The following is a 24290-nucleotide window of genomic DNA, read 5'->3' as shown; positions in this document are numbered from 1 at the left end:
AAGTGTTCTAATAACGTAATATAATATTATATGATATTACTGTAAATATTTATGCGATACATGCTCAGTGGCGGCGATTGGGTTTCAAAACTGATGGGGCAAGGTGGGGGGAGGGGGGAGGCAAGGACAGTTTCTTTCCCTTGGTATATAATGTTTAGCACAGTGCTGCCCCTCCACACTCCATAATCGTCGCCACTGTGCATGCCTCAAGTAATGCTTCTACTAATGTTTTTAATCTTTCAGTGATTGGCAGGATTTTAGGAAATACTTTTCCTTTCATTCAGCTGTTATAAGTTAACACATATTAAGAACTTACCTGTCAACTTTCTGCATCCGGAAATGCTGGACATAAATCGCATAAATATCAACGGAAATATCCAAGAGACGTAGATAAGCATTCTCGTCCAAAGCCGTTTACTTCCCGAAAAATATTTCGCAAATAAGTAGGTTTGAACCCATTACCTTCCATTCCATAAGCAATCGACCCCCCCTACAACAGATGGTTCACGTTATTTTATGCACTCGGTTCGGATTCCACTTTAAACTGTAGGTCCAGTCCCGATTAGCCTTACTATGCATAAAGTTGACTTAAAACACCAAAACAACCAATTCATCTCCTTTCAGAGTGGGCCTTCTATGATACTGTAGTCGGCCAGCATCTGAAAATACAGTTCTGCTTCGCGAATACCAGAGTGTAATTGCATTTAATATTGTGACTAATTTTACTTTAAAACTACAGATTAAAGCGATAAAGTGTCCAGAAAAAGAACCTCAAAGTAGATCTTCACACAAAGTATTTTAATCCATTGCCAAACATTTCAGCTAAGAATAATATTATGCCTTTCCATTGACCGTATTTTCGATTCATGGTGAATTTGCTAAAAGGACCATGTCAAGAAATCTAAATATGTAAGTTTTACTAGTAAATGCATTTAAAATGCACGAAACAACAGGGGAGCAGAAAAATAAACCTCAAAAATAAGTAAAAATGCAACAAAAACTGTTAAAAATACTGACAAATAAACTAAGAGCCAAAAAAGGCCGGGAAAAAAAAATAGAAAGTGTTTTCCGGCTCTAACTGAAGGGAAACGGACATGATATCAGGTTTAGCATTGTTTTTAAGGGTCTCAGAAAAATAGTTGATTTTTCATCAACTTCCGGACCCTAATTAGTAATTATGACCATTGAAAAAGTTGGAGGTAGCTTACTTAAAATTTTCTTGCTGAGGGGTAGTATCGTCCCATATATCCACTTCATAATCAAGAAAAACATCAAGTTCATATTTCAAAAATGACTTGGAGTTTTCCACCACGAAAATATGTTTTTCATAGTTTGAAGTTCGTTAGTATTATCTTTCAAGGTTTCCATTGTTTTAATTTCACACATATTTTATATTTCATACATTCCTCTCTATTTTCATACAGTCTTTGGAAAAAAGCTGAAGTTTCTTGTCAAACGGGGTCTGGTTCAAATGACTCTTTTCTCTCTCCTGTTCCTACTTTAAACAAACAACAAAATACTTCGTAACTAAACGATTGCTTGTTCAAAACACGGAACTTTTACACAATTTGCAAAATATGACAAAACGCCAATAGAAATGTTCATCATTTTTCCCTTTCAGCGTTTCTCGATTTTATCTGAATTCGTTTCCTCATGAAAATTGCCATGAGGAAATTATAGATATAACATTATGTGTGAATTGGTTTCTTCAAACTGGTAGCAAATTTTAACATGAGCTACCTGGAGAAGAGGTAGCGTGCTTGATTCTTACGAGGGAGGTCGCATTTTCGATTCTCCACCTAGACAGGATTTTTTTCAGGAGTATATCGTTGGGTGTAAAGTTTATCCACCGTGCTAAGAAGTTAACATTGGTCTCTGTATTTCACGAGAGGAAAGGAAATAGTAAGAGAAAGTTATTTCGATGATAGGAGGAAGTCACATGCCACGTGGAATACGCAGAATCAAGTTACATAGAGCTAAGTCTGTAATGGTGGTTTCGCATATTGCAAAGTTAGTGGGGAAAGTTTGTTATATCTGATAGTCGTACTTTCTGTTCAAAGAAGACAAACATTTTAGATACAAAGCAGTGAGGAATTAACGATCATTATGAGGTTTTGAATTTTTTGTTTGTCACTCACTATATAAATACTTATTAGTAGTTTCTTATCGAATCGGCCTCCGTCGCAATAACAATTTATTTATGTTAATAAGCGATTTACTATGAGTTTTAGACGCATGGTAAGATGGTGGTGAGGGGATTGACAACAGTCATTACGAAGGAACGGACATAAAATTACCAATCTTAGGAATTTGAACTCATTAAACGCTCTCCTTCGTTACAGTACTGCACTACATCACTACTTAACATAACTGTATATCTTTTTTTAGTATATCGAAATCAAATAATCAATATTTTAGGTGTCAGTGAAGAACAAACAATACATAACTTAAATAACATTACATTTTGCATCCTGAATACATATATGTGATTTGTGAATTAATCATGATGTGTGTGTTAACACAACATATGAACAATAACTAAAAAGAAAAGTTTTAACTTTAAATCCTGGAAATCTCCAACTTCTAAGTGGAAATATGCGCAGAAGGGACGTCCCTCAAGTGTGCATCGGATTCATTTTTTAAAGATTCTAATATCAACGGTATCTGTTCAGCAAACAAAAAAAGAAAAAAAAGAAAGAAAGAGGAGAGGGTGGGATTTGAACCCGCGACCTTTCACGCTTGATGAAAAAAAAGGATAGCAGCGCCTACCCAACAGCTCTGCGTTAACTTAATGACGTTATACCCTTAAAAACATGTTGACGTTTATGAAAACTCCCACCTTCCTGTGTTTGAAGCACATTTTCTCGACAAGTCGTGTAAAATATATGTTTTTGAGAACTGTTCGATATTATGCAAGGTATTGTAAATAAAATATCGCATAAACTCCTCACAAATTTGCTTCTTTCTGCACAAACTTGATGGCAATTTCCTCCAGGTGGAGAAAAACTCTATTCAGTGTTTCAAACCCCTCTAATTTCAAGTCGAGCAAGCAGAATCGTAAATATCCTTCAAGGTTCTTTTTCCAATTTATTATATCTGTTTGATTGTGTATTATAATAGCGGTTTATAGTTTCTAAGTTCATGGAAAGTGTTAAATTGAAAACCTATCACCGCAGCGTTTATCGTCTAGTGGAAGGACCTACTCAAAGTTGGCTACTCTCACCTGGAGCTGAAGTGCAATGTTGCTAAGTTTACGATTTCGGGACTTATAATTCTTTCGGGGCGGTCAAATAAGATGTTGCGAAGTGTACGTTCAGCCTCCACCCCCCCCCCCAATAACACCCCAGATACGCCACTATTCTGAATGCAAGAATTAGAATCAAAACAATGAAGACAACATCTTGCAATGATGTTCTGATTTAATCAAACAGTTTATGCAGACAGGTGACCATGAAAAAAAAACCGTACCGGACAAGCTCTTTCGGACTTCAATTCTTCAGCTGAGCAAACTGTTTTCCTATCTTAGATAGTTGCATTGATTTTCCGATCAAAAGGAATCAATAAGTTACTTGAAGGGAAAGAAGGTGTCGTTGCCTGAAAGGGAGTGTAGTACACTGCATAGAAGACGCTGACGAGGTTTTCAGATCTGCATCCTGTTCCATATCCTCAGTGTTCATCTGAATTAAGTTATGATATAAAGTTCACTTTATGCACAGATTGACTAATCGGGACTGGAATAATGATGATAAAACACGGAAACAATATTTGTAGTATATACTGTAATAAGGGTTCATCGGTGTGTGAATTATAATTATAGCTTGGAGGTGGGTGTTCCATCCGGTGCTGAATTGAAACGTAAATAGGAAATCCATTGCAAACAAACTTACTTTTGTGGAGAAGATAAGTGCGAGTCAGAGGGGGCCACTCCGCGACTTGCACGTTATTGGCTAGAGCTTGTGACGTCACCAAGAGGACACGAGCGGAAGAAAGCTATGCGGAGAATGTAGCAGATGGCACACGAAACGCTGTGTTTTCATGCATCTTTTGATATTATACACCAAAGCTGTTAATTTAATTTGACAACAAGAGATCAAATACGCGATAGAAGAATACATATATTCCGAAACAATGCATAGTTTATTATTCAGACATTATTTGCGTGAAATCTTGTCCATGTAGGCTGTAGTCCACTGCCGGTTTTTCTTTCCAGCTAACCTATTGCATTTATTTTAAATGTCTCATTCTAAGGAAAGTTTTTGTCCGGTCATATTCTGATATGACTTTTTACTGAATGTCCTGGAATTTCCCTTTAATAATTTTACGTTACTTTTCAGATCTCCAGTTGATCGCCACGATGAGGAAAACTTTGTTTTTGTTATTTAGCGTCTTCTTCTACTTTTGGCTAATCGCGACGAACAGGATGAGTGATGATTAGTTTAAACTGATGAAGGTACACTCGCACCAAGCACGTATCCAAGGGGGGCTTATGGGGATCGACCCCCCCCCCCCCCAAAAAAGTTTTCGGTTTACACTAGATAAAATGAGGTTTTTGGTTTCTTGTGGTGTGAAATAAAATAATGTGACGATAATTTAAGGAGAAATAATTATCGAGTCAAGCACGTATCCAAGGTGGGAATCAGGGGGCTTTAGCACCTCCTTCAGGATTATTTTCAGTTTATGCTACATAAAATTAGGTTTTTGTTTTCTTGAATAATGTGCCGATAATATGAGGAGAGAAATACTTACCAAGGCAACACGGAGAATGTTCTATAACCCTGTTGTTGATAATATTGCATAAAACTTTTCTTGCGCTTTCCGTGTTGTTGCAGCACTATGTAAAGACTTGTTAGCATTTGGAAGCTGAAAAGGAAGCGCCACACGTAGGGCGATTCATTGTAATTTTTTAATCTCTGGAAGGCGCGAGAGGGAACGTTCTTGAATAAGAGAAGGAGTCGAACTACTGGCAACATTAACAAATCGGAACGTTCTACAATACAATGAGGTTAAAATACGCGGCTTCAATTTGCAGGTTGATCTGTACAACAGAATCGGTTAATGAGAATTCAAAGGTAAATGTGACAGTTCATACAGTCGATTAGTGATCAGTCAGTGTCCATTGATGGCTTTATAAGATCTAGTGATTCGAAAATGAAAAGGACTAAATACCGTAAAGTAACGCAGTTCGGGTCCAAAGCTGGAGACATTGACGACAGGGGAACTTCCGGAGCCTCAGTGTAGTGCTAGTTCGGGTCGAGGGGCGAAGAGATCAAAGGTCTCTCTAAAGTGAATATTTCAGCAGTAACGGGTATTGGAGCGGTTAATTAAAAAAGAAATAGGATGCACAGATCAACTGAAAATCGAAGTTTTGACTGATGAGTTAGTTGTTAAATCTAGTTTTTTATTTTTTATTTGGTTTATTTTACTTCACTTTTCTTCCACTTTTGGCTAATTGCGAAGATGGGGATGAGTCATGATGACAATTGATGAATGGACACTCACAAAAAAAAAAACTCGAACCTGAGCGTTCCGTAGCCAGAGCCCAAAGCATGACGTTTAAATCGAACGGCCACGGTGTGCGACTAAATATGCACTATGTTTTAAAAGCAAAAGTACCTTCTGCGCGTTGCAACATGCCATGAATGAATATAGGGATTATGATTAACAATCTCGGCCATTTATGAAGGTGGTGTTAGCATCACGTTCCGGCCCCCAAAATACTATAATCTTTAGACCCCGGTGAACCTCTAAGCAGTTTTCATGCAAGGACGTTGCTGAGAAAATCCCCCTCGAGACCAACCACCCTGGAAACAGAATCCTCGTCTGCAGGGTGACAGTCAGATTATTTTCCGACTGAAGCAACGAGGCTTTTTAAATCACATATAAAATAAATTAAAGCCAGGAAAATAGTATTATATTTGTACGATATCTTTAAATTATAATATAATAGACGTGTATACAACATATTATATTATTAATACAAAAATCATTGAAAAAATCCTTGCTTTCATAAGTTAGTTTTACATTGAATAGCTTCTTTGGGCATTATTTACATGACAGCTGTTCTCATTGATTGACGAGAAGATTGAAAGGATGTGCAAGGCCAAAACGTCTGTCCTGTAAGTCTTACATTATATTTTTATCACAATTTCTCAACAAACGCACATAAAGTAAAGTAACACAGTGCAATTGTCAATTAGTGTTTTAGTGTTAGCTACCTACGAGATGTTCAAAGTATTATTTTCGCGGGCGATGTTTCAACTTCAAAGCTAATAAATATTATCTTGCTTTCAATATTCAATGAAGCAATAGCTACTTAGAAACAGAGTTCTGATTGTGTAATGGTTTTTGAAAGTTGCATACGTGATGATACGGAAGGCGAGTGTGGAAGTAAGGCCATAGGCGCAATCACGATTTTTTGTCTGGAGGGGGCAAGCACCAGGATAAACGTACCAATAATAATAATAGTAATAATAATAACAACATTAATAATGGCATTATTATTATTATTACTAGTGGTAGTAGTAGTAGTATCAAAGACGTTATTATCCTCATAAATTACGCAAAAGGGGGGTAGATGTCTGTGCTAAAGCATTTTTTTGGAACAAAATATTTGAAATATTTTTTCAACACCAGAAATTTTACATTAGATAATAATGGAAAACAAGCACACAAACTGTATTTTTGAATGGCAGAAAATGAATGATAAATGCATGCCGAAGATATTGTACATATAACATGTATAACTTTCATGTACATATGTTTTACACATATGCAACATGGAGCGACATAAAATAAGAAAATACATATGCAAGATGCTAACACTAAATTCAATACATATATATACAAAACATATTATTTAAATACATTACATTACAGTAAACAATTATATTGCGAGCGAAGCGAGAAAGAAAACTTTTAGATCCATTTTTTGCAATTGAAAACATCACATGGCGCCAAGGCATTCTCTCTTTCACAACTTTTTTTTTAATTTATATCATTTGGCGCCCATGGCCCACCCGCCCCCTAGCTACGGCTCTGAACTTGCCGAGACTGAGAAAAGCAGGCATTGCAAGGCAATCGAGCAAGAAAATTTTACGAAATTTATTTTTATTTGTATAAAATTTGAAATAGAAGGGGGCAATTGTCCCTTTGTGCCCCCTGCAGGTGCCCTTGGCAATCAATGTTTGCCCCTTCTAGAATTGACTTCCGTCGAAGGTTGGGGGGCAATGTCCCCTGCCCCCCTTTGGTTGCACCACTGAGTAAGTCCTAAATTTGGAGGAACAAATTGAATCAATCCTGCTGCAGCAACTTGTTTTTTTGGGAAGCGATGGTTACTTTATTCCAGGCGATTTTTTTCTATTATTATTGCACGTGGCAAGAGCACAAACAAGGTGATTTGTACTCATTCTACCGGTATTCAAGAAAATATGAGTAAGTAAAAAATCGACCCATTTATTTCAAGCTTCTGTATACGCTAACGAAGCAAGTTCCATTCTGTCCTTTTAATGACGTCATAGCGCGCACAGGATCAGAGGAAAAAATCTCGGAACCTCGGGAATGCCCCAAGGTAACTTAATATATAAGGTAGCGCCATCCGAAAATTGCCGATCATGCACGAGCGCGTGACGTCATGTCGGAGGATCGGTTCTGCTCGGTGCCCCTTCGGTTATGTTCGTTCGGGGCTTGGCCGAAGCAAACGGCCGCTATCATTTCTATGATATGAGGGGTAAATATTACTTATCATACTTCGGGATGGTATTGAGGTATTCCTTTAATGATTAGTAACATAATTAAAACATGCTACTTTTAAAAGAGGGAAAATTGCGCATGCAAAAGTATTGTAAAACTTCATGTTTCTGAAACCTGATCGATATATTACAAAGAAGGTTGTCCGTGTTCTCATTAGCATTTCAGATTTTATAATTTCATAAATCGTATTATGATTTTAATAAAAAAACGTTGCATGCTAAAGAAGAATTGCATAGTGAAAGAGTTACAAAGAAAGAATTGATTGACATATTTGGTTTATTTTTGCTTTTCTGTCTTTTTTTAAATATGAAAGGAAAACCCATAAGAGGTAGCCCCCCCCCCCCCCGTCGTTCTCTTTCTTTGTTTCCACAAGCCGGCCTCCTTGGCGTAATGGTTAGCACATCGCGCTTCAACGCCAGGGGTCCGGGTTCGAATCCTGGCCTGGGTATGTATGTTTGTGAGTGTTCATTCATCAATTGCATAATTTCATCACTCAACCCTATTTTCGCAAATTAGCCAGAAGTGGCACAAGATGGGAAGTAAAGTAAAGCAAATCAATCAATCAACCTTTGTTTCCACATATACAATCACATTTACTAAATTCTCAATTTTCTCATTAAGGACAAATCAATGTCTTACCCAATTGGATTCGAACCTGGGACCCCTGGCGTCGTAGTGCGCTGTTCTAACAACTCCCCCACGGAGATCGTCAGAGGCCTCCGAGCTACTACGGGCCTCACAGAACGTCACAAGAGTACTATCGGGTTATAAATAATGGATATTAGATTTTGGATAATAAATAAATAAATTATATAATATATAATATATAAATAAAAAAAAACGTTCTTTATTTATAGAATTTCAGAGAGAGCGATAGTTTGCCAAACTAAAAAAAAACCTATTTTGTTCTCACGACGATAAAAATAGAAGGCATAATCAAAAAAAAATTGGTAACTATAGGTTGACACAGAATTCAATAAGCTGAATTTTGATGTAACTCGTTTTTATGTGGTTCTACTGGTTAACTTTTAATTGAGTCCAAACTTAAATATCCCTAATTTTTAATCCGATAGTAGTCCGGTATAATCAATTTACAACATTTAACACAACGCAGTACAAAAGCCTAATATTTAGTTTTCTGACTGAATCGTTCCTTCTTATTCGTTCAGAACGTTGCAATAATTTCCAAGAACATTTCAAATTTTACATAACATCAGAAAGTATTAACATTATACTGATATACTTAAAATCCAATTTTTACCGTTCTCCATAATGTAACTTTATTTTTCAAATCATCAAGTGAAAGATGCAATATAAAATCTAGATAAAATTTTACTCTGCATTTGAAACTTACTCTGAATTCGAAAGAATCCCCAACCTTCTTCATATATTTATTTACTGTACAATAATTTACGGATCAAAGTTCCACATGCAAAAGAATGACGAAATAGTTTGTAAGATAGTAGTTTCAGACTTTGAAAACGCAATTCCAGTTTGTAATTTGCAGATATTTTTAATTTCTCTGGTTCAAATTTGGCTGCAAGTTATCGTTGTCATAGCTCTGAAAGTATTGTTTCGTATTAAGAACTTTACATACAAACGCGTGCAGAAGACGAGCCAAATTGTAGCTACAAGTACTAATTTAACTAACTTAACCTACTCTAAATACTTGATGAGTGCTAGGAACATCAAACTTAAATTTCTTAACCTACTAAATTCAAGCCTATAGAAATAGATTTATTATCACAGGGTAAATTAAACGCTCTGAGAATATCGATGAAAACATCTTAGTTCTTAGTTTAATTAAACAATAAAAGAGAAAAGTTACATGAACTCGCAATGATTGACTGTGCAAGTGTACGAATTATTATTCGTTAAAGGACTTTGTCCGCAGATTTTTCACTTCCATTTCCATGTGTGTCTGAGTTGTATAACCGGAAAATATACTCCAAGGCTGATATGCGACACACATTTGTACATTAACGAAGTAACTTGCATTACACTGATCTTAGATCTTGCTCTTTTTGACAGAAATGTACTACAAAGAAATAATGTAACATCCATTGGTTTATATTGAGTACAAGGGTACAAAATTATTTACAATGTATTTGTGAAATACCAAAATTGAACAAAGTTGCAAACATTTCAATAATGGGTGTAATATTCACTCATGCAATATTTACCATCGTGCATACAACTCTATGTAACTCGAATTGAAGATGTAGTAAGTGAATTTAATTTCCAATAGCGTGGAAGTTAGTACGCGATCTTCGAAATGCACATTTTCGACAACGTTTTTCGCAATAATGTGAACATACAAATCACAATCAACATCGGTTTGTGTTAAATAAATGAATTTGTTAGTAATTATAAATCCGACTCACATAAAATGTACATAACAAATCAGTTAAGCTCACTACGTACTTCTCACTAGTTGAACACATTTTCAAGATATTGATGACTTTTCTTATGGTACTGTCGGTTAGGTTAAGTTTTAGATTTTGAACTTCTTTATTTAGTTAAAGCAGGTTGATAAGAGGTTGTTTGTAATCTTTCATTTATTTGCTTCTGAATGCAGACGTGTGTTTCTCCTTTGTAAACGATCGAATATGTTTTCCAACTACGAAACATTGCTTGCAGTTTGTGTATATACCTTCGTCTATATATTTTTCTCCTTTCCGGCAGCATAGTCTTTAGCTTGTTTAGGGCACGTCTTCCTCCATTTTTTGGTACTAAAGTAGGTAAATTTCTTAAATTGGGTGTAATTTTAGCGATGGCACTGCAGTTGGCTTCAGCACGTTCTTTGGTGGAAAATACAAAAATTCTGCTTTTACATCTCGCACATAGTCTTCTTCACAATAATTGGCACTGCACACTTGCATTTTTTTACATTTGGTCTACAAGCATGAATCCACTGTTTACTTACGCAATTATCAACTGGAAATCTGTGATATTTTATGTCAGTTCCTTTAGTTCTCCTGTTATAGTTTTCATAGCTTGCTACAGCACAATTAGACATGATTGCAGTCTACAAGTACAAAAATATAATAAAAATAAATCGAACGCTACAAAATCAATAACCTGCTTGTTCCGATTTTTGCGACGTATTAGTAGCTAAATGTACCCCGCACCAAACTTACTGCACATAGCAACGAGCACCGTCAAACCCGATCCTCCCAGATGACGTAATGCATACGTAATTCACATAGCAACGAGCACCCCCTGGAAATGCCCTACCTAATAAAGGTACCTTGAGTGCGCGTATTTATTCTTATCATCACTGTCAACCACGGTAACTGGAAATGTTATAATTTCTGATATTATCCATACATAAATAAAACAAAAAATAATATATGAAAAGTAAATAATATATTATACTTTACAAACATTCTCTGTTGATTCTACTAAATTTTTATTTTAGCATATCGTACCAGTAGCTTTTCATTCAACAAATGTAGCTGTTTTTATTAAACCAATATTAAAACTAAACTCACATTTGTTTTACATATAACATGTATTTCAAAAAAATATTCAACAACTCTGTCATCGTGCAATAATTTAACCTGATATTGGCTAAACAGTGTTTCATGCCTGTGTACTTCTTGCATCAAATATATTAATGTTGTTGCCAACTGTAGGTAACAACAATATGTACTTGAAAAGTACTGTTTAGTATTTGTTGATACTGGGCGTTTCTGATTATCTGGGGCAAAAACTTCTCCCTCTTAAACCATAATCCGCAGATTATACAGCGTCTGCAAGGGATAGTGTGGAAATCGATCGAAAAAGCTGGTTCCAGAGTCGGATGGCAGTGCAATCTGTAATAGCCAGATGTTGGCAAGGTAATTTACTCGTTACGTATTTTACATACATTACGCTTAATTTACTAGTAATTTACTTCGCGTAGAAAACAAGTTTTTTACGCAAATGTAAAAAAACTAGTTTTCTTTCGTAAATTAGTAATAATACAAATACTTTAATTATATTACATTTTAAACTTTTCTTACATATTCCAGCACAAAATCATTATTTTCTGAAGATTGTTTATACAGCCACCTCACGCCCTTATCCTCACTAACAGATTTTTTGAATATATTACTCTTCTTTTACATGTTTTTAAGAATTGAGAAACCAGTTGATATATACGTCTTGCACTAGTACCTGTACTTACAACATACCGATTAACGTTGTATTTACAATATAACAATTAACAACAATTTATTTGAATTGGATTTCCAAGTTTTAGCAACAGCTTCAAATTCCTCTTTCAATGCGTAAGGGCACATACAAATTCGGAAGAAAAAATTTCTACAGCCTTTTTTTCTACCACTGCCAACTGCAATACATAACAATGACCATCGCAAAGGCAAATATTTTCTTTTAATTATTATGTTTGATTCTAGTTTTTTTACGAACTTCATGTTTTATACGTATTTTACGCGTATTTTTTACACGTAATTTACATGTCATGTAGAACACCTTTTTTAACGCGTAATTTCACAACCATGAAAGCAACAATCTTTTCGGAGAGGAGAACGGAACGGGGAGGGAGTATTTTCAAAATGTTTTCCCGATAAATATTTTTATTCAGGGCCCGAGCGTGATTTTCGGCGTTCGACACTAAGATGCATGTTAAGTGAGATGAGGTCACATGATAAAGACAAAAGAACGCAAAGTAACTGTCGCCTGTTGTGTTCAATTCATAACCTTTATACAAAGAGAAATCCTAAAATCACTGGGAAAGCGTTGTGCTCAATTGTGAAACTTTACAGCATAAATCAATGTTCCCCCACTTACATGATTACGAAATCTTAACTGGATGTGTGGATATGTATGACGCAAAAATCGAATTGGAACATTACCTCCCCTGTCCCCCATTCAATCCCCATGTTTTTGTCCTACAAGACAGCCTTGTTGCCAGCTGGGCCGTGCACATAAAAGGACGCCTCCATACTGAACTTCAAAGGGGAATGAGGGATTCTTTTCTCGCTCGCGAGGCATAATGCAAGGTCATTATGTTAAAATATTTAAAAGGGTATTTCCTTGGAGAAGTGTTTACAACAAAAGCGGATATCCTCCAAGATGGATACACACTGTTTTGATGATCGATATTTTTCTTCAGCTGGATAATGTTCCGCCACGTGATCCCTGGTAAGGCCATCGATGTGCGCGACTCAAATATGTTTTGAGTTTGTGTTTATCCCGATTTCACAACTGGTTAAATTTTTTATGGGGTGTCCTGTGCTCAACTTAGTAGTGCAAACTGTTCAATAATTTTACTTTCAAGGAGTAACATCGCCAGAAACCGTGTGGGAAGGCGAGCGTATATTGAGGAGGTAGTATATGGGATTTCCAGGATTTTCAATAGATGGAGAAAATTAGTTTGTGTGAATAAGTTGATTTGATTTGGTGTATAAGTCCAATTTGTGCACAGTAAGGCTAATCGGGACTGGACCTACAGTTTATAGTGGGATCCGAACCACTATGTGCCTCCACCGGGTATCGAACACGGGACCCTTAGATCACAAGGCAACGACGCTACCACTGCGCCATCGGGGAGGCCCCCAAAAATGAAGTTGATTAAGTAGTAGTATTGATAATACTACTAATAGAAAAAACATTATTAGTGCAAGCTAATATGAAACTGTCGTTCTTATGTTCTCGGCGAAATACTTCCACTCGACGCCCCACACGAGAGAACTATTTTCTTTAATTTTTATAATTTCAAAATTAATATTGTAGCCATGAACTTTATATTCAGTGTCCTCTTACCTAAAAATATATAATTTGTATAACTATTTCATGAAATCATTTATTCTTTGGATTAAGCAGTATCAGGGTTGTGTTTGAACAGGGGATGAAGTCTCTTCTGCTTTGCATATGAAGGGCTTGAGGGTAAAACATGTTAAATGACATTTTGTTCACCAATGAGGTAATCCATAATTTTCTTGCTTGTAATTGCCGTGTCATGAAATATGCATTGGATTCATTGAACGCTTCTGAAATTTGTAAACACAACACAAAAACAACTTATCTACAGCATAACTTGAAGTAACTTTTCTGCTCAATAAGCTCAATAATAACAAAAATGTCACCATGTTTTAATCCCGAGCTATTCATATATACAATTTACTTAATATCCCGATGCCTTAAGAAAGGTTAATGCAATCGCCCCCACACCTGAAAATATGTCAAATACCACGTTCAGTAGTAGAATATGAAAATATCACGTTGTGACTTCGTTCCTGCTTATATTTTACTGTTCGAACTCGTTTTCTTTCTTCGGTTATTTTTCTACTGAAATACTACACGTAATTAACTTAAATTATTTCTTTCATGGATCATCATCATCTTCTTCTATTGTCATTACAACCCTTTCTGAGTATCAGCCTTCTCAACCGAAGTTCCCTGGTTCGAGTCCAAACCTGGGCATGGGTGTAATTTGTGAGTGTTCCTTCAACTGTATCTAATCGTCACTCATTCTCATCGTCGCGATTAGCAAAGTGACAAAGCGACATAAAGTAACGAAAGTACAAACAATACATACAAGTCGACAACCAAATTCAGGCACAATATAATATAGTGGGTTACTCTCAATTGGTACTGTATTTATCTAACTCCAGCGGCAGTACTTTTCCAGCAGTGCACAAATGGACAGCACTGTTTTGAGAGGGAAATGCCTTTATCTTGCTCCTCCTAGAAAAAATCCTGCGGAGTGCAAGACTGTCGTTAAATTATTGATATAATTTTGATAACGCGATACTAATGTAATTACCGAAAAAGTAACGCGCTGCTTTATGTTAGTCTCTACTGTGGACAAAGTTTCAAAAAAGTAGCAACACAAACGGGAGAAATTGGAAGTTGAGATAGTTGGTTACAAATTCCTCCCTGCTTCTAATTCGCTTCTGAAAGCAGTCGCTGTTCCTCAAAGGGTCCGTTCATCCGCTGTCGTAACCCAACAAGCTCCACGTTTGAGATGAGCCAGACCAAATCCCCCCTCCCCCGTACACACACAGGCACACTTTTCCTCGTCCAGCATCCAAACCAGAGCAATGTGCGTGAAACAAAACTTAAAAGTCCATCTCCTGAGCACGTGTTAACATGGACGTCCGGGGAGGGGACCAACCGGTCAGTCGTCGGTCTCCCCCCACCCCTTGGAAATTGGTATCGTTCGTTTCAAGTTACAAGAAAGGAGATTGCTTATTTTTTATCTCAACGGCAGAAATAGTTGTTTTTTCTTGTCACTTAGTTCGTACAGGAACAGAATAACCAAGGTAAAACCTGCGTTAGTTCGAGAAAATTTGTACCGTTTAATCCAAAGAATTAATGGTTCCAGTATTTTTCAAAAATCCAAAAATTACATTTTTAAGTGAGAGCCACAAGATAAATCATATGCTTAAAATTTTCCCGAAACTTTTAAAGCTTTTTTCTTGAACGAGGTGTGTAAATGTTAATGGCAAAGTAGAAAATTATGCATTTCAGTACATTAAATGTATGGAATTGTTTCAAATTTGAATTAAGTCCACTTTATGCACAGATAGGTTAATAGAGACTGGACCTACAGTTTAAAGTTGAAATCCGAACCACTATGTGCCTCCACCGGGTATCGAACCCGGGACCGCTAAATTACAAGGTGATGAAGTTACCACAACACCATCGGGGAGGTTCTATTAACTGTATGAGATTGACAACAAAATTATGAATAATCACTCATTTTGTGTATCAAGTAGAAAAGCCTCTATTAGTTGATAATAGATATTTCATAATAATAATTATAATAATTTCCTTTATTCAAGTCTTATCAACGACGACGTCCCCCACCTCCATTATGAAAATTTCTGGTGACGTCCATGCATGTTAAATACAGTTGAATTCTAAACACATTACGTGGTACAGCCACGTTTCAATAATTTCGTACAATAAAGTTCTATTATAGAAATAGCGAAGAGGGGCTGTGGTAACGCTGTTACTTTGTAGTCAAGGCGTCCCAGGTTCGAATCCCGTGGAGGCACATTTTACAGTGGTTGGGATGCCAATTCAAATGTAGTTCTAGTGTCTATTAGATTATCTGAGCAAATTTTAACTCTCAAAGAAACAGCAATGTCCAAGCCACCCGGAACCACTCGGCCACCAAAGTGGTGGTTGTGTTCGTTCATCAATTTCATCTATCACTATTCAACGTCATCATCGCGATTGGCCTAAAAAGGTCGAGAAACGACGTAAAATAAGAAAAATACAGAAAATGGTTTAATAGCAATGGGGATTATAACAAATGTCGAAGTTGGAATGTGTGTTGTGTTAAGAATTGATTTGTTCGTGATAAACAAGAAATAACAATAATAATAAACTTATTATTGCTACGCGATCGTTAATGTCAAGGTTCAGTTATGCGTGACACCGAGAACAGTTCTAGTGTGTCGATGGAACATTATTGCTTCTCAAGACATTGAAGGGGCTACAGCCTATAAATCTACTCACAATTTATCCTCGTCGTTTCGATTAACCTAAAAAGCTAAAACCAACGAAGTTCTAAATATAAACAACAGACAAACTACGAAGATAAAGGTGTTTCGTGGTCACTCTAAACAAAGGGGTCGCAGTGGAGGCAGTGGTTGGGATTACCTGAACTTCAAGTGAACAGGATCCTTGGCCGACTGTATGCCTTCGATATAAAATTTGTTTCAGGGTGCTGAAAACACAAATAACAGAGAAATTTGATCCGTAAGTATGACCAGCGAAAGTAAAAGAAAAAACTTATCTCAGACTTCTTTCACAGTTTTATTTGTAGAAACTGGTTGCATCCACACACGAAAAGCGAAAGACCAGCACCAAACCAAACTTTCCTAACCTAACAAGAACGTCAAAAATTAGTAGCAATGTAGAACCTAACAAAAAAAAAAAAAAAAAAGTAAAAATTACTATCGGCATCAAACACAATGCTCCGAACCTAACAACTTAAAATTATTAAAACAATTAAATCCATCCATCCGATGAAATAAAAGAGATGATATCTAAAAGAAAACCATAGTCAAGAAATATGCCTACATGCCTTGAAAATATGCATTTCCGTTTTGTGGTTGCAGGGTGTTTCAAGTGGCACACGAATGACGTAACTTTCACAATTTTTTATTCGTAAAGACCTGTTCTATGTCAAAAAATAAATACATAAAAATATTTCTCATCGATATATTTCAATGTTTTAAGTAACACAATTTGTTTCAGCGCACGGAAGCCACAAACAATCGAGATATCTGATCCCATTAGTACAACAAATTACCTCACTGTAACACATATTCAAGAGCTCAAAACAACAGAAAACATTCATAAATAACAATCTTCATAAACATGCAAAATTTTCCACTTTTTAATTGGGGTACGGTGTGTCGAGTGTACCACCTGTAGGTGCAGTCCCGATTAGATTATCTGAGCATAAGTGATGAGGATAAATAACGAAACTGATGAAAAAATTTGTTGTTTTCGAGTCCATTTTATACTCATATAGACTAAACGGGAGAATACCTACGTTTTGAAATAGGATCCGTTCCACGGAAATGTGCGAGAATCACACCCCGAACATGGTAAAATAACACAACAGAACCTTACCTGTCTTGTTTTCGGTTATATTACACGAAATATAAGACAAATACAAATCAATTGTGTCACATCTAACTGTGTGGTACGTGCGTACGTAGACCAAGTCGCTCGATATTTAACAAGCATACGAAATTCATAAACATTTGTCAAAGTGGGGTTTCCGCTATGATAGAACACTACACGATCACGCTTCATAAAGGCAACAGATGAGTAACACGTGGATAAAACAAATATAAAGAAGCTTGAAATAGTATTATCTTACCTTGTTTTGTTGTGGCACTGTTATTTCGAAACGACCATTTCCATTCCACTACTGTATTTGACGAAGTCTGCTTGTAACACGCAGCGCAGCACGAGAAACGATATTACGACTGGCTCCTTCTTGCTTTGGTCTGCAGATGGCAGCACTTATATTACTACACGACCTCGCAAAGCTGTCTGCACTGAGGGTAGACAATATTGAATTTATTTCTGTCAATAACGGTTTAGCCGGTAAAGCGATGTACTTCACTTTTCTGCGTGTGTGTGTGTGAGAGAGTGTGTGTTCGTGATTCATTTATTGTATAGCACAATTTTGTTAACGAGTACGAGTATGTGCAATAAAAACATGCGAAGCGACATGCCTATTTTTAAGTTGAGCAAGTTGGTTGGTTGATTTGGTGTTTTAAGTCCACTTTATGCACAGTAAGGCTAATTGGGACTGGACCTACAGTTTTAAAGTGGGATCCGAACCACTATGTGCCTCCACCAATAATCGAACCCGAGACCCCTTGATTACAAGGCGACGACGCCATCGGGGAGGCCCTTGAGCAAGTTGGTAACGGAGTGCAGTGTTCGACTAACCATCTCGGCTCTGTAATTTCTGGGTTCGAATACAGAACAGAATGTGATCTTCTATACTTGTTCATTACTTTCTTTTTAAAATATTTGTTTTTATTTTGCATCATTCTTCTCTCTATCGATGAGAATGAAGGATGACCAAGAACACTCAGTCCAGGACCAGAGCAGAAGCGGACAGGACAGGGAGAAATCAAACAGAGAGAAAAAAATGAATGTCGCGAGGCCCTCTGGCGCAATATCAAATTAATATTATGCCATTTATTCTGGCATTTGTTTCAATCATGCAGTCATAACTTTTTCCTGATTAAAGATAGGTTGAAAAAACCTTCACCATTGTATTTCTCGTAAAATTCTGCCCTGATTTGATATTCACATTACCCCCTTCCCATTTTAAAATTTTGAGTTGAATTCAATATGGCGGACGTCCGCTTGTAACACACCAATATGGTTCCCTCTAGGCCTAACCTGCTTCTATCATGGCCATTTGTACCCAACCTAATTCCTTTACGTCTTGTAGGGGTGTTAAGGGACTTCTGAATCACCCTGTACATTTTCTTAAGATCCGAAAGCATAGGCGTAAGTTGGTGGGGCACAAATTGCACCCTGGATATATGTTCATTTTCAGTTGCACAAAATGTTGAACATTGCACAGTGTATGCCAGTGTATTTGGCTACAGCTGAATGGTCTAAGACGTCTGAAAATATTGCTAAGGTCAACCATGAGGAAAGACACTACTGAGAAAGAAAGATAGGAAGAAAGAGAAAGGCAACAGAGAAAAAGAAAGTGAGAGAGAAAGTGAGAATAGGTGATAAAGGGAGGGGCAGTTGCCCCCCGCACTATGCTAAACCTTATGTACCAAGGTAAACTGTCCTTGCACCCCAAATTTTGGCACTTTGCACCCTCAGTTTTGGAACCCAATCGCCGCCACTGGATAAGACAATTACCGTATGTATTTTAGTTTTTCACAGGAAACTAATCGCAAACATTTCTCAGAGCTTAGCCTTGCAGCATTATAATGTGTTCTTTACCATGAACACAGGATTATCCATTAATACGTGATCATACTAAAATTATACCTTCTTTACCTGAAGAAGAAATGTGTTATTTAATAAATTTGCAATCATCTATAATAGGGTATTCAGGGCCTCTCCGATGGCGCAGTGGTAGCGTCGTCGCCTTGTATTCAAGGGATCCCGGGTTCGATACCCGGTGGAGGCACATAGTGGTTCGGATTCCACTTTAAACTGTAGGCCCAGTCCCTATTAGCCTTGCTGTGCATAAAGTGGACTTAAAACACCAACTCAAATAGGGTATTCCTTTCATAAAAGTAACACTCGACATAAACGCAATTTCCATTTCATTTGGATAAGATGATGTATGGGTTCACCTGTTTCCCAAGGAGAATGTCTATGATCATTTTCATCATTTGGATAAAAGCATGAGTTTAGGAACAGTTCCGCGCCAATCATTTCCGCGCAACTTAAAAATACGAACCTTTGCGCGCAGGGATGGGAATGAAGGGGTAGAAGTTAAGATTCCACTCTCCTCTTCCTGGTTAGGCTTTTCCTCACGGACACTTAGGCGCAGGGTGACTCTTTGCTATCATTTTGCAAGAGGCTATCAGGTATCTTGTTTGCAGGAAACACAGCGAGAAGGTGTTTCTTTACCGTCTCCTACATTATTATTTTTTTCATTGCATTTAGTACAAGTTTACTTCCATTCGGAATCCGTCATGTGTTCATTTTTCTCCTTTACTGGAGTTTTTCTAAAGTGTATTTTATCCTGTCATCAACCTTAATTGTGCTAATTTTTTTCATCCTTTTCTTCAAGTTTAGTGTTGGGTAAAACTGTCAAAGTCGGAAATCGGCTGTAACTCGTTTAGTCTGTAATTGTTGACATTCGTACTCACTTATTCTGCATTGCGAAAGATTGTTTAACAAGGGATTTCGCTTTTTTTTTTCTAACGAAATTAGTATCTATTGTCGACATATCGAGTAATTATTGTTCGTTCTTTTCTCGCTTCCTGAACACGCAAAATGGGGGGCAAACCTTGACTAGCGTTGTGTTTCAAACGGCAAAGCAGTGCTTCAACCGTCTTAGTAGAAAAATTCCCGCATAGCCCAGAAAACCATTCCCGCATAGCCCCAAAAACCATTCGGGATAGTAAGACCGACCATCCACGAATAGCCCCAAAAACCATTAATGGAAAAACCATTCCCGCATAGCACCAAAAACCATTCTGGATCGTATAACCATCCACTAATAGCCCTCAAAACCGTTCACGATAGCCGTTGTACTTGGAACTTGTTACTTGTAACTCACTAAGGAATAATAGGTTCGTGCGTTGCTAAAGGGCGAGGAACGGGAATATATAGTGAGAGCGGAAGCAAGGGTGAAAATCGTCTCGAATGGAGGGAAAGGATCAGGAATTTTCTCTGTTGCATCTAGGCCATAAAATATATCGAAACGCTCTAGTAAAGGCGTGAGTAAAGTCTAATTTGGATGGTGCGAAGGAAGTAAAGATCCAGTGCTAATGTTGGGCAAACAGTTCTTATTCCCAAATAAGTCATCGTCCTATTATGAGATATGGAAATCGCAGCATAAAAGGTAGGGCAAGAAACCGTAAACCGCGATGGTGATTCCTATCAGTGATCTGTGAATCTTGCTGAAACTAATAAATTAAAAGATATACTTTCTTAAATACATGCATGTCTATAAACTAGTAAATATATATCATCCTAAACTTGTGTGTAATTCATCTGGTGCAGAATATGCGAAACTATCTACACTCGTACGAATGAAAAAAATGTGTCAAGACAGACCTATCAAGAGTATGTAAAGGTGATGTTGGTTTCCTGTGAACAAAAGATATAACAAAACTAGATTATTTCAAGGTTAAATTTGGAAGTGATTCAAAAATACTATCTCTTTGCCTCAGATACTTGACTTAAGTTACACTATTTTTTTTATATGTAGTGTGGTACAAGTATAATAATAATTTACGATTCATGTAATATCGTCTGTAAAGACATAAAAAAACATTGTATTCTAAGAGGTATAATTATTCGTAACCTGTTCATTTTTGTTTGTATTTTATTGGTATTACATAATGTATCTACGGGAAGTAAACTGTGTTATTGTTGTTATTAAGTGAACCTACTCCATCCTGGAACCAGAAACCAAAGCTTGAACGTTACCTACTCGAAGTAATCTATGAAGTCACAGTTGTGATAGATTTGTTTGCAAACTGCAATTTTCACCTTATATTTTGTTGATTACAAAGTGTCACTATTGCCGGGAGGCATATTCAACAATATTAATTACATTCTGTCGGCGTTATTGTTAAAATTCCTATTGTTCATGGCTTCCTAAGAAATGATTCTATCATACATGTTTTATACTCTGTTGAATATAACATTGTTGAATATTTCTATTTTGTTTCCGTAAAGTAAACATACACCACACAACGTTGAAGCAGCTTGAAGTGTTCGAAAATATAAATAGTACCATATTAGAAAACAATTATTACATGCTTCGTCTTCGATCAATCTGATTGAGAGAACCCGAACTAACGCTTAAAATTTAGGTGAGTGAAATTTATTTAATTTGTACTTCTTCTTCCATTAGCGTCACAACCCTTTGTGGGTTTTAGCTTTCTCAGACAAATCATTCCAATCTTTCCTCTTCTTTGCCATTTCTTTCCAATTTCTAACTTTGAGAATCTTTCAATCTTTGCATACATCTTCAATCCATCTCATCCTAGGTCTTCCAATTGGTCGCCTTCCCATAGGTTTCCATTCTAGTATACGTTTTATAGTTCTCATGTTATCCATTCTTTGTATGTGCCCTAACCACTTAATTCTTTGACTTTTGATATATCGTATAATGTCTGCACCATTGATTAATTTTGCTAGTTCCACATTATTTCTTATTCTCCATATATCATATTCTATCTGTACCGGGCCAAAGATCTTCCTTAAAATTTGTCTCTCAAATATACTTAATTAGTTTCTATCTTTCTGTGTTAGGGTCCAGGTTTCAGCAGCATATGTAACCACTGGTCTTATCATAGTAAGATATATCTTTATTTTTGTATTTCGTTTCAGAAGTTTCGATTTTAACAGGGATACATTTGCATAATAGGCCTTATTACCTTTCTTTATTCTTTCATCTATTTCAGATTCTATTTTATTGTTTTCATTAAGTGTATATCAAAGGTACGTAAAGTTACTAACACATTCACATGAGTAATTATTTATTAATATTGATCTGTTATTATTCATGTTTGTTCTATTAATATTCATGTATTTAGTTTTCTATTCATTGATTTGGAGTCCTACTCTTGCAGCTTCCTCTACTAGACTTATAAACGTTTCAGAAAGAGCTTTCTTAGTTCTTGCTACAATAGCTACATCATCAGCATATGCTGTGACTTGTTTTAGTCTAGTACTGATGTCTCCTCTCACATCTAATTTTTTAATCACCGAGTCCAAAACTAAATTAAATAATGTTGCTGAAAGCGGATCTCCTTGGCGGACTCCTGTCATGACATCGAAAAAGTCCGATCTTGCATTTTCAATTTTAACTGAGGCTCTAGTGTTTTGAATTGTCATTCAGATTAATCTTACTAATTTATTTGGTATTCCAATTTCTTGTAACCTTTGTAATATTGTTGGTCTATATATTAATATGTTTTCATTATCCTGCTGATTCATCGTATTCCAGTAGGGCACTTCTAAATCCTGGTTGTGTTGAACTCCCTGGAAATGTTCTTTCCATCTATTCATTATTTTTGCTTGTTCAGTTAGGATTTGACCATCTTTGGATTTTAAGTTTCTATTTCTTGGTTTATACTGTTGTGTTATAACTTTCTGGGTTCGATAGAATTTTCTATATTCTTTTTTTGGTGTTTAGTTCTTGTAACATTTCTATTTGTGTTTTTACTGCTTGGCGTTTCTTTTCTCTACACATTTTCTTAGCATGCTTTTTCAGATTTTCATATTTTTCTCTATTTGATCTTGTAGTTCTATTAAGACAACTATTTCTAGCTTCATTTTTTGCTTTAACCGCCTTTTTACATTCTTCATCATACCAATCTTCATTTATTTCATATGCTTTGGTTCCTAGAACCTGATTAGCAGTACTATCTATGATGTTTCTTAAATTATCCCACTCCACTTCTACATCATCTTATTCTCCTGCTTCATCGAGTTTCGTTTGTATTTCTTGTCTGTATGTATTTTGTATAGAAGATTTCTTCAATTTTTCTATGTTCCATTTCTTAGTTTTCTTGTATATTCCATCATTAACCATGCTAATCCTTTGTCTTATTTTAGTTCTAACAAGATAGTGATCCGTATCACAACTAGGTCCTCTATATGTTTTGACATCAATTATTAATGTAGCTCTCCTCTTATTGATCAATACATGATCAATTTGATTACATCGTTGTTCACCAGGTATTTTCCAAGTCCCTTTGTGGATTCTTTTATGCTTAAATCTGGTGCTACTGATATCAAGGTTTTGTAACTGTGCTAGTTGTATCAGCCTTTCTCCATTGTCACTTGTTTCTTTGTGTAGGGAAAATCTGCCTGATAGTCCACTGCTGCTGGATTCATTACCTATTCTTGCATTAAAATCCCCCAGTAGAATTAATGCATCATGTTTTGGTACTCTATCACATACATCTGACAGTTCACTATAGAAATGTTCAATATCTTCTTTGTTTGTGTCTTCAGTTGGTGCATATATACATATAAAGGTCATATTGTTGAATTTTCCTTTTATTCTTAATTTACATATTCGGTCATTTATTGGTTCAAATCCGAGTATACATTTCCTCGCATTTCCAGTAACTAAAAAACCTGTGCCATTTCTTCCTTTAATTGTTGGATGCCCACTACATAAGAGAGAATTCTTTCTTTTTGATCCATCCATCCCCATTCCATCTTATCTCTTGTAATGCTGTTATTTGGATAGGGACTTGTCACTAGACAAGTTGACCCCCGGCTGTGGAGGTGGGCTGGGTTGGAGGGTGGGCTCATTTAATTTATTTTTTAAAGCGTGATGCTTAAATTATAAATTATTTGAGAAGTTATCATTATAA

The 24290-nt window shown here is 36.3% G+C and overlaps 1 protein-coding gene across 1 annotated transcript in view; it reads right to left on the bottom strand.

The window, feature by feature from the left end:
- Positions 1-17723, bottom strand: part of LOC145995047 (inversin-like) — a 99658-nt gene extending 81935 nt beyond the window's left edge. The window contains exon 1 of the mRNA XM_083131579.1: positions 17606-17723. The gene's annotated coding sequence lies outside the window, so the exon portion shown is untranslated. The remainder of the gene's footprint in view (positions 1-17605) is intronic.
- Positions 17724-24290: the final 6567 nt, after the last annotated feature.

The sequence above is a fragment of the Lepisma saccharinum genome, chromosome 11 (genome assembly GCF_977018435.1).
Source record: "Lepisma saccharinum chromosome 11, izLepSacc3.1, whole genome shotgun sequence".
In the NCBI taxonomy this organism is placed as follows: Eukaryota; Metazoa; Arthropoda; class Insecta; order Zygentoma; family Lepismatidae; genus Lepisma; species Lepisma saccharinum.
This window is presented reverse-complemented; position numbering and strand designations above follow the sequence as displayed.